This window comes from Diabrotica virgifera, chromosome 6 (genome assembly GCF_917563875.1).
Source record: "Diabrotica virgifera virgifera chromosome 6, PGI_DIABVI_V3a".
NCBI classification, from domain to species: domain Eukaryota; kingdom Metazoa; phylum Arthropoda; class Insecta; order Coleoptera; family Chrysomelidae; genus Diabrotica; species Diabrotica virgifera.
In genome coordinates, this window is record NC_065448.1 from 27,229,502 (window position 1) to 27,241,992 (window position 12,491).

Sequence of the window (12,491 nt, forward strand, 5' to 3'; positions counted from 1 at the left end):
CTGAGGCCGCTTAAATAGCCCAATTTCAATTCTGTAAAGTACATTAGAGAGATATAGTGCTTTTTATGAAAAAATCATAGTTATTCTGATGCATCATAATTATTGTCGTTATTATAGCGACCGTAAATTTTTAATTAACAATTCAATTGTTGCTAAACTGTTCATTCAATTTCCATCGACTTCTGGAATTATAATCTATACGAAAAGGGCTTTTGCATTACCAAGTTATTTAATTATTGATTAACAATTACTTATCTAAAATTTTAGTTGAAAATTTAAGATTTTGTTGGAAAAACCCGCATTTTCTGGGGAAAGTTTTCGTCGAAGTGAATCGGGAAAAACACATCTCTATGCAGAATTTAATTGCGGTGAATTTTTATTTGAGTGTTTTTGGTGTAAAGTTAAAATCTTTGGAGTTATAGGGCAAAAATTGAAAAAAACACGATTTTCGGGCGCCATTTTGTTTATAATATATACGATCATAAGATTCGATTCCAGCAATAAAATTGCTGGTAAATAGCTTTTCCCAAAAATGGCCTATTCTCCGATAATCAGCCCAGACTAAGACTGAACTTTAAAAGGTAGAAAAATAAAAAATATTAAAAATAGTCAAGCAACCAACTTAATTTATATTGGACCATTTGGCATGGATTGACCCAAAATCGAAGGAAAGCGCTGGGTTGGAAGAAAACAATTGTCCTGACTGCGTAACATTAGACAATGGACAAGTCGAACGGTTGAGAATTTGTTTCATATAGCTGCCGACCGAGAAACATTTCATCAGCTTGTTAATACGACGACAGCCAACACTTGAAAACAAGCATGGCACACAAAGAAGAGGAAGACGGTGGATCTGTCTGACTCCTTCAGTATGTTCCCCATATGTACGCATCTGGGCCCTGATTCTAATTCATTTCGACAGTCGCAATTTCATTTCGACCCCGCCATGACAGCCGCAGAGTATAGCGATTCTTATTCATTTCGATACTAGTTACAACTGGGGATATTAACGTTATCATTTTGAGACTGCTCAGAATTTGGGTTGGCGCTCCGGTTTATTGATTTTATTGGCTACGCAACAATTGTTGATAGTCTGGGAAAATTATCGAAAAAATGACATTTTTGGGAAAAGTTATTTACCAGCTATTTTATTGCTAAAATCGAATCTTAAGATTGCATATATTAGTAATATGGGGTATGACAAGTCCGCAGAAAGTGTGTTATTTTATTTATAAAGAAATTAGCACTCCTAAATCTTCTTTTTTTTTTCAATTAGTGCTCTGTAACTTCTAAGATTTTTCCTTTAAGCCAAAAAGACTCAAATAAAAATTCACTGTAATTTAGTTCTGCACAAAGATATTTTTTTCCGATTTCCTCCAACAAAAATTTTACTGGAAAAATCCGAGTTTAAAAAAAATCTGCAATTTTCAATTAAATTTTTAGAGAAGTAAATAATTAAATAAATTGATGACATGAAAGATTTTTTATAGGTAGTAGATTATACAGAGAGGGGCTAAATTATGGAGTAAATTCATTTTCTCTAAAATGGACTATTTTGGAGCAAAATCCCGAAACAGGTCGATTTTTATTTTTAAATTACAATTTTTTGGCATATAGTTCATACTAGTGACGTTATCCATCTGAGCGTGATGACGTAATTGATAATTTTTTTAATGGGAATGGGGGTCGTGTGGTACGTCATTTGAAAGGGCGTTCAATTCTCTATTCAGCAATATAAACATTAATATCATTATTTATACAGGGTTGCCAAAAAATAATTTTTGGCACCAAATTAATTGGCACAAAAAGAAGAATGTATGTAATTTATTTAACTCAATATACATTGTACTGCTGTCAGAAAATAGAAAAAAAAAGTTTATTTCACAAATAAACATTTCTCTTCGCTTAAATTAAATCACAAACAGCCTCCCTCCTACGTATTGGCAGTTTTAACAGTTAATTTAAGCTAAAAGCAATGTTTATTTGCCAAATAAACGTTTTTTTCTATTTTCTGACAGCAATAGAATGTATTTTGAGTTAAATAAATTACATACATTTTTCTTTCTGTGTCAATTGATTTATTTCAAATTTTTTTTTGGTCACCCTGTATAAATAATGATATTAATGTTTATAATACTGAATAGAGGATTGAACGCATTTTTAAATGAGCTACCACACACCCCTATTCCTATTTAAAAAATAATCGATTACGTCATCACGCTCGGATGGATGACGTCACTAGTTTGAAATATATGCCAAAAAAATTTAATTAAAAAATAAAAATCGACCTGTTTCGGGATTTTTCTCTAAAATCGTCCATTTTAGAGAAAATGAATGTATTCCATAATTTAGCCCCTCTCTGTATATCAGGAGACCGGCGACAATCTAACCAATAGCTTAGCAATAACTAAAATGTTAATTAAAAAATTTCGGTCGAAATAATAACCCGAAAGATTATGATACACCAGAATAACTATGATTTTCGTATAAAAAAACACTAAAAACAACGTACTTTACAGAATTGAAATTGGACTATTTGAGCGGTCTCAGGAATGTTATAAAGAAACAATTTTTTGGCTTATAAATAAATAGAACCTCTCAGAAAATATTAGATTAAATTAAATTAAGTTAACACTGTTGAAAAGGGCACGGCTTCTCTGCACTTTTCGAAGAAAAAAATTTAATTGCGAGGAGTGGTTCCAGGTATAACCGGTCAAATTTGACCGGCATTGGCGACAAAGTTATAAACAACAGGATTTCAATCTTTGAAACATTACCTTCTATTCCGGTCCTCTTTGTACATACAAATGTTCATATATTCAAGACACTTAAAGATTTTGTTTGGAAAACCCGAATTTTCCGAGGAAAATTTCCGCCGAAGGAAATCGGAAAAAAATATCTATGTGCAGAATTAAATAACAGTGAATTTTTATGTGAGTGTTTTTGGTTTAACGTTGAAAATCTTCTGAGTTACAGAGCAATAATTGAAAAAAAAGATTTCGGAGCTCTAATTTGTTTATAGACCAAATAGCACACTTTCTGCGGACTTTGCATAGCTATACTACTAATATATGAAATCTTAAGATTTGATTCCAGCATGTCCAGCAATAAAAAGCTGGTTAATTTTCCTTGTTTTATACTAATTTTCCCAGATTATTACCTAACATCTTTCATCGAGTTGATAATTCAAATTGTGGAAATTCTCAATTATTATATTTCTAATTTAATACTATTCTATCTAATTCCTCCAAAACCAGCAAATTTCCATAAAACCCAGCCATATTAATACCTTTTGCTTTAGTTTTCCTTGCAAGAAACAAACAAAACACATCTCCTAAACTAAACCTAACCTCGCTTTCTTTTGGAGTCGCTATTAATTTCGATAGTCGCTATTTCGTGACGTCATTTCGTTAGTTCAACCAAAATCCACAAGGCTCGCACAGTCGCATTTCAACGTCGCCATATTGAAAGCGACTTGTTTTCAGTCGAAATTTGAATTAGAATCAGGCCCCTGGTGGCGTTAATTCTGGTGAAAGGCAACTACCATAGTTAATAGGGAAAACACATGGAAAAATGTTAAGCAGGGTTTTGAAGGTGCTAAACGGTAGATGAGAGATAACTGATGATAATTCCGTGAAGACGTACAGCTAATTTTTCTTCTTTTTTTTTTAAACAGGTACAAAGAATGAAAAACTCAGTTTTTTGACTATAAAACGTTTCTTGTTAATTTTAGAGAAAAATGTTTTAAGTAAGTGTTGTAGATCTTAAAAAGTTGCTTAAATTGATAGTACTCATATTAATATACATAATTGACCTAGATAATTGCAAAAAACCCTCATTTCTGCACTAATTTGCAGAAATGAGGGTTGATATATACTATAATGATATATAATTTAACTACTTTAAATTATGCCATTTAATGATTTATTTAAGTGCACTAAATTTCAACCAGATTGACCAAATAGTTTATAAGTTATTCAATTTATTTATTGCAGAGAGCAATTGTTTCTACAGCTGTCCTTGCCCTAACAGTTACTCTAGAGATATTTAGCAAATCGCAATCAATTATTCGAGACCCGATTATTATTTTAAAATATATTGAAAAAAAAATAACATTTTATTAAAATTGTTATTAAAAAAACCGTTTGAAAAAGACCCTACTTTTTAGGTTATAAACAATTAGAATAACTTGGGGAGCGTTCAAGTATTACGTAACGCAATTTTTGAAGATTTTTGACCCCCCTCCCCCCATGTAACGCACCATAACCTTTTTATGTACCCCTCCCCCTACCTAAACGTGACGTAACACCCAAGTGACCATTTGAACCTAATTGGAAAGCTAGGTTGCGAAAAGTACCGGAAGCCCGGTAAAAGAGCTTTGTTATTATTTTAATCGCATTTGAGGTAATAACAAAAACTTACAATCATCATCCAGCCTCAAAAGTCCACTGCTGAACATAGGCCTCCTCCCCTCGTTTCCAACCTCGTCTATCCTGCGCCGCTCTCATCCGGTTTTTATTTAGCTTTCTTACGTCGTCTGTCCATCTTGTAGGCGGTCAACCGACGCTTTTCTTGTCTTCTCTTGGCCTCCATTCCAATAACCTTTTTGTCCATCGCCCATCTGTCATTCTGGCTATGTGTCCTGCCCATCTCCACTTCAACCTGGCTATTCTTTTGATGACGTCAGTCACCTTTGTTCTTCTCTTGATTTCTTCGTTTTGAATTTTGTCTCGCAGAGTTAGTCCTAACATTGACTGCTCCATTCTTCTCTGCGTTACTCTTAGTTTGGTAGCCGAGGCTTTAGGTAAGGTAAGTGTTTCTGATCCGTACGTCAAGACTGGGAGGACGCACTGATCAAATACCTTTCTTTTTAGGCATGTGGGCAATTCACTTTTAAAAGTTTCTCTCAGTTTTCCAAATGCTGCCCACCCAAGAACGATTCTTCTTTTTAGTTCATGTGTCTGGTTATCCCTGCCAATCGTAATTTCATGTCCCATGACATGAAATATGTCCAAAACTTAGAATAATAATATTTTATTACTAATTTTACATTTACATTTACATCTTCCCTGCTTGGCCCCATCCTTACATACATTTTTGGCTTCATCCTTTATTGTTCTTCTCACGCATGCTTCTATTTTATCTTTTTTAATAAAAACGTGAAATAAAATAACGTATTTATTATTTCAATATTTTATTTTGCTTAGTAAAAATTTTTGTAAGTATAACAAATAATATACGATGTTGCCAGTAGTTTCGGAAAAATAGTGAAAAAATGTGTAAAACTTTTTGTTCTTCAACGCCCTGTATCGTGAAAACGCATGCCGTTACAAAAATTTTATACTAAGCAAACCCCAATTATTTTTCAGTTTTTCACCTATCTTAGAGATCGTGTTACCTTTTTCTAAAACACCCTGTATACATAAGAAGGCACTTAAGGAATAAAATTATTTCTGTCCTTGTTTTAATCAATTTAAAAAAACGCTGAGACCCGTAGATTTTCATACATAAAATGTGTGCTTTTTAAACATAAATTTAAATATACAGGGTGATTCATGCAAGCCTACCATAGTCCATAAGCTTTATTTTTTAACACCCTGTATATTTTTATATTTTTAAAAGCTGCTTAACAATCTGATTTTATGGTCTTTATGAATAATACAGGGTGATCATTTAAAATTATAATGTATGGAAACCACTTATGGAATAAAATTGTTGTCATGTGTCATTATTTTAGAAAATTATAAAAACGCTAGGATACGTCAACTTTTAAATTCAACTATGGACTATTTAAACATAAATTTGAATATACAGGGTGATTCACTCATGTCTAGCATAGTCCATTATCTTTGATTTTAATTAAACACCCTGTATATTTTTGTTTTTAGAAGCAGCTTAACAACCTCATCTCAAAAATGTGTATTATGTAGGGTCTATTATGAATAATACAAGGTGAAATTTTGAAATTATGTATAATTTTCGTCAAGATATTAATCACATAAAACTTTGAAATTCATAATTCAGGAATCACACTTTAAATAAGGGTATTATTTTTTTTAAATATCTATCAATTTTCTAAACTAAGTATCAATATAGTGGGTTCTGTATTTAATGCTTTTTGTTTAAAGACATTTTTAAATAATTTGAAAATTTGATCATTTAAAACATTAATGAATACCTACCGCAGAAAACGATTCCAGAAAACATACATGATTTATGAACATGTAGTTCCCTTCTGCAACCTCTTAAATAACATATGTATCTTTTACGCCCGGTTTCCGAAAGGATGATCATCTCAAAAATTATGTAATCGACGATTAACAATAGATTAAGGGCCGGTTGTTCGAACGCTAATCAACAATGATCATTATCCAATAATTAATTACTGTCAATGTCAATTGTTAAAACATAATTAATTACAATTCTGAGACTATAATCAATTAATATAACAATAATATTAACATAATTAATAATAAATCTCATAATTGTAATTAATTATGTTTTCAGCAACCCAAACAAAGTTGACATTGACAGTTTTGGTGACAGTAATTAAATATTTGATAATGATCATTGTTGATTAGCGTTCGAACAACCGGCCCTAAATGAGTCAGAAACGTCAACCAAACTAGTTTTAACAACAGTCGATCACCTGACAAAAGATTAATCGTTAGTTAACAGCCGATCATGAGTGTTTTGAGTCACCGAAAGGTCGATTAACCAGTTTCGCTTGTCAAACGGCGGTAAAAATGGACTGTTACCTAATCTGCGACTATCCGTCGATTAACGGGCTGTTAAGAGTTTTTTTTAGTTTTTTAATTACTGTAATTAACAAATACCGGGAAAAAATTGTCAAATAACACATATATAAATGATATAAATCATATTATTCAATAAAAATAAGATTTTTTTTATGGAAGAAATAATTTAAAATATTTATTTAACTTGCAGAACATGGATATCTCGGACATTTTTTATATTTGATTATATAATTTATATTTTTTTTCTGTTAAAAATGTAAGATAACAAGGATGCTAGACTAATAGAGCTATTTTTTGAGAGGCCAGAGCTCTAAAAAGCAGAACATAATGATTATAGCGATGTAAATAAGAGGGAAAACGTGTGAGAAATTATAGCAGCTAACTTTGAAGACAATAAAACAGCCGGTAAATAAATTAAAAATAAATATAAAAAGTAAATATATAGACCAAAAATAAAAATACGATTATAAAATATTATAGATCATAAATAAACTGTTTTATATCTCCAACTCTCCTCACATTACCTAGCCTCATTTTTAAAATGCTCTCGTTCAATTCTTGCTCCAAACAAAAGTGACAGTACGTAAGAGAGAATGCACCTTTAGAATCTAAAGATACAAGTTTGGATTTAGAGGTTAATATAATTGAAATTTTGAAGGATAACAGCCAATTGTGACAGTATCGCTACCAAATCGTATGTCAGATCATCGATTATATGATCTATGATCATGCAATTTTACAATAATTGGCGTTTGAGAAACCCATCACAGGTTAACAGTTGATCAAATCTGACAGCCGATTAGATGATCGGAGATTTGAATAACGTTTCGGAAACCGGCTGTTAATCTTTTGTTGTGGAGACAGGTCCATCTAATTATTGGAAACACATGTTACTGTGCTTCATCTGTGTTACAAATTTTAAGATTTTTTCACTTGAATAAGTACTATTGTCCTGTTGTCGGAACATGAGCTGAGCGTGAGGGTGCAACATAATACAATTCAGGGGTCTATGTAAAACATAAAAGAGATTTCGTAGTTTTTTTTCATTTAAGTTAAAATGTTTTGATAAGGTCCTTTTGAGGGTTTTTAAATATACCTTTTATACAGGAAAACTTTTTCTTTGTGAATTAAAAAAAAGAATGTTACGTAACGCGCTGTTCGAACCCCCCTCCCCCCCATGTAACGCGCCGTAACGTTTTACAAGACCCCCTCCCCCCAAACTGCGTTACGTAATACTTGAACGCTCCCTGGCAGTTTTTATGTCACACACTTGCATGTAGGCTCACTAAAAAGCTGGTGAAAAAATACATATTAAAAAAGAAGAAATAATTTTATATGACCAATAGGAATCAAGTTAGTATTTTTTTATAAATCAAATTTTGCATTGCTTATAAACATTAAGAGTTAAAAATTCAACATATTGTATAGATGGGAATCTATATTTTATGATCCAGTTTATAGATTGCATATGCAGTGAAATAATAAAAACTTATGACCCGTTAAACTGATGGTACTCTTGAAACACCACCAACGAAAGTGAAGGTGGGAACTGTTAGAGCTTCGTTTCCTTTTTTTTTTGGAAAAAAACTGCAATATATTATCAAATTCCATAGCACGCCCAACCTTCTTTTCTTAACTGGGTTAGTTCAAGAAAATAACAAAAATTGTGCAAATTTTACCTTCCGGGAAAATTGGAAAATGCCGTGAAAATGAATCGATTTAATTTTACTATAATAGTTATTGAATTTTACAAGTATTTCGTAAAAATTCTTTAAATTTTATTAAATAAACTTTATCTTTTTTTTCTATAAATATAAAATAATTATAAATTAGTACAATACATTATTTATTTTTTTATTTGAAATAATTGAAAGTATTTAAAAGTCCTTAATAGTTTTTAAAAGCCTAATTTTTGTTTTATTATGATTTAATTTAATGAAGCTAAATTAATATTTGTCTAGGTAGGCATCCAATAAGTATAAATAATATTTTTGCACTCTTCAATGATGTAGGTATATTTAAGTTCAATAATTAGACTAAAATTTATATATTTGTTTTGATAGTAATATATTATTTTAATAAATTCATATAATTAAGTATAAAACTTAAAAATAAAACATTGTTTATGAATTTTAATTTGATTATTCTAGTGAACGTCTATAACTTCTAAATCGCTTCTCGGCAAGTTACAGTTCATCCTCTAAAAAATCTGACTCGACTCGACTGCAGCGCGATTGCAACATTTTTTCTCCTCTTCTTCCACCGCTCAGTTTCTACAAATATTCGTACAGTCTATACCATATTTTTTACAGTCACATCTTGTACTTTTTCAACCCGTTGAACATTTACATGTTATTTGTTTTAATATCTCTTCAGGAATCAAACAATCTAAGGTGTAAATAGGTTCAAAACCCATATCAGTTTTTTTCCATCCATATTAGGTAGCATCCAGTTTTTTGTCTAACCAGTGTTGTAACTGATGATAAACGCGAAGTGCATGCTGATAACCTGCACCTTCTGTTGAGGGCAAATTTTCTAGTTTAAGAGATTTTTTCCCTCTATTTCTTGTAGATTGTAAAAAACGTAATCAGCGATCAAAGGGTTGATAAGGAGTCCTAGGGGGTGGTTAAGGTTGCCGAAGCCTTGGCCACACAAAAAGCCTTGGGAGATGCTCACAGTATCAGGAGAAAAATCAACAAATCCTACTTCCACGTCCTTGTCGTGATTGCTGGGCAATGCATAGCGTACAATGGGTGTGCGTTATGTAGCAGACGGAAGAGGGTGAAAGGCGAATTTCCAGCGCCTGAAAAAATGGAATATCTCGGCTAAGGGAAAAAACCCTAACAGAAAATTCTAGCCCTCCAGGTTGGGGGTTGGGCGATGGGCTAACAACTCATTCCCGTAAAATACTAAAGTTGTTACAAATCCACGCGCTATGCCTCGGATCCAGGATGGAACTTACGGAAAACGAAACAGGCTACGGAAACGGACGATGATTTTCGGAACATGGAATATTCAAGGAATCTCTACAAAACATAATATTTTTGAAGAACTAAAAATGAATCGCATAGATGTCTGCGCTCTAACAGAAACAAAAAAGAAAGGAACTGGAATGGAACAAAAGGAAAACTACATTCATATCTACAGCGGAGTGAAGAAGGAGAACAGAGCAAAGTCAGGAGTATCATTTGCAATACGCAAGAAATATAAGAAAAGTATAAAAGATTGGGAATACGTAAATGAACGAATTTTAAGAGTAGGTCTAAAACTCTATAACAGAGAATTAGAAATATTTGTTGTATATGCTCCTACCAATGATTCAAACCAGGATGTAAAAGATAAATTTGAGGAAAGCCTAGCGGACACCATCTCAAAAATCAGCAACCGAAAAGAGATTATCATGATGGGCGACTTCAATGCCAGAACTGGGTCAAAGATCAATGACGACATTGTGGGAAGATTTGGCGAAGAAACTGTTAACAACAATGGAACAAGACTTGTGGGACTATGTGAAGCGTATTCCTTACGGATAACGAATGGATTTTTTCAACACAGATCCATCCATAAATACACATGGACGCAGCCAACCCGACAATTGAAATCGATTATAGATTACGTCATCATGAAGCAGAAATCATCAATTGTGACGAAAGATGTACGAGTCTATAGAGGTGCAGAATGTGGAACTGACCACTTTTTACTCAGAGCAGATCTATACTTTCCATATATCTTGAACAACAAAATTGAAGAAACCCAGGAAGAGATTACAGAAGAACACCCGCCTCAGTACAAATACAACATCGACGCACTGAAAGATAATTCAATCTCCTTTCTTTTTAAATTAAGGCTGAGCCAAAAGATAACCAATACACAGTTTAATACAAGAACAGCAGATGAAAAATATGATCGGCTAAAAAAGTGCTTACATGAAGCTGCATTCGAAGCGTTAGGGGAAAAATCCTCAAATAACACTAATCACCCTTGGTTTACAGATTCTTTAAAAGAAAAGACGAGGGAAAAAAAAAGAAGCATATCAAAAATGGCTCAGTACCAATTGCTCAGAAGACCGAAAAACCTACGCAAGAATAAGAATGGAAACAAAAAAAGAAGTGATTAAAACCAAAGAAAATATCCCTAATAGCACAAGGACGTCCAATGGACGTCCATTGGACGTCCTTCACGGACTTTAGGGACGTCCTTTGGACGTCCGTTTTCGTCCGAGGAACGTCCTTTATACGTCCTATTTTGGTCCAAATGTCGCGCTACCGAACGTCCATTGGACGTCCATCTAAGGTCCGAGGGGACGTATATTGGAACTTAATCGGACGTAAATTGGACCTTAATCGGACGTCCTAGGGGACGTAAATTGGACCTTAATCGGACGTAAATTGGACCTTAATCGGACGTAAATTGGACCTTAATCGGACATAAATTGGACCTTAATCGGACGTCCTAGGGGACGTAAATTGGACCTTAATCGGACGTAAATTGGACCTTAATCGGACGTAAATTGGACCTTAATCGGACATAAATTGGACCTTAATAGGACGTAAATTGGACCTTAATCGGACGTAAATTGGACCTTAATCGGACGTAAATTGGACCTTAATCGGACGTAAATTGGACCTTAATCGGACGTAAATTGGACCTTAATCGGACGTAAATTGGACCTTAATCGGACGTAAATGGGACCTTAAGCGGACGTAAATTGTACCTTAATCGGACGTAAATTGGACCTTAATCGGACGTCCTAGGGGACGTGAATTGGACCTTAACAGGACGTCCAATTTTGGTCCAAAGGCCAAGTTGCCAAACGTCCAATGGAGGTCCACCTAACGTCGGAGGGGACGTTCGGTGGACGTCATTTGGGCATTCATAGGATGTCCCAGTTTGGTCCAATGTCTTGCTGCTGAACATCCATCTAACGTCCTGGAAGGTCATTCGGTGGACGTCTAGCGACGATATTTAGACCTGTGGAGAATGTATTGTGGGAAATAAAAAATATATTTTTTAAGGAACTTATATTTCATCTTATATCAAATTACAATTATTGGATATTACATTATTTACATTAAATTACAATACACTTCTCCAAGAAATTAACGCACCACCTTAAATATGGGGTATATTTGATGTCTCGTATTTCCTAAACCTGTTGTCCCATCTAAGTGATGTTTTTATAATATTATAGCCTAGGCTATAGGTTACCTCCTTAAGCTTGTCATGCACAGGGAGCTATGCTGTAATATATGTATATTATATCATATCGCTCTCTATAGTAATGTGATATAATATATATTACAGTATAGCTCCCTGTGCATGACAAGCATAAGGAGGTAACATATTCTAGGGCCTAGGCTAGAACATTATAAAAAAATCACTTAGATGCAACAACAGGTTTAGGAAATTCGAGACATCAAAAATGCCCAATTTTTAAGGTGGTGCGTAATGGGCTGTATATACAGGGTGTAACAAAAATACAGGTCATAAATTAAATCACATATTCTGGGACCAAAAATAGTTCAAATGAACCTAACTTACCTTGTACAAATATGCACATAAAAAAAAGTTACAGCCCTTTGAAATTACAAAATGAAAATCGATTTTTTCGATTATATCGAAAACTATTAGCGATTTTTTATTGAAAATGGACATGTGACATGTGGCATTATTATGGCAGGAATATCTTAAAGAAAAATTATGGTGAAATTTGTGCACCCCATAAAAATTTTA

The 12,491-nt window shown here is 33.2% G+C and overlaps 1 protein-coding gene across 1 annotated transcript in view; it reads left to right on the plus strand.

Annotated features, from left to right (window-relative positions):
- Nucleotides 1–12,491, plus strand: part of LOC126887392 (zinc finger protein 235-like) — a 72,027-nt gene that overhangs the window by 49,376 nt on the left and 10,160 nt on the right. The gene's annotated exons all lie outside the window — the stretch shown is intronic.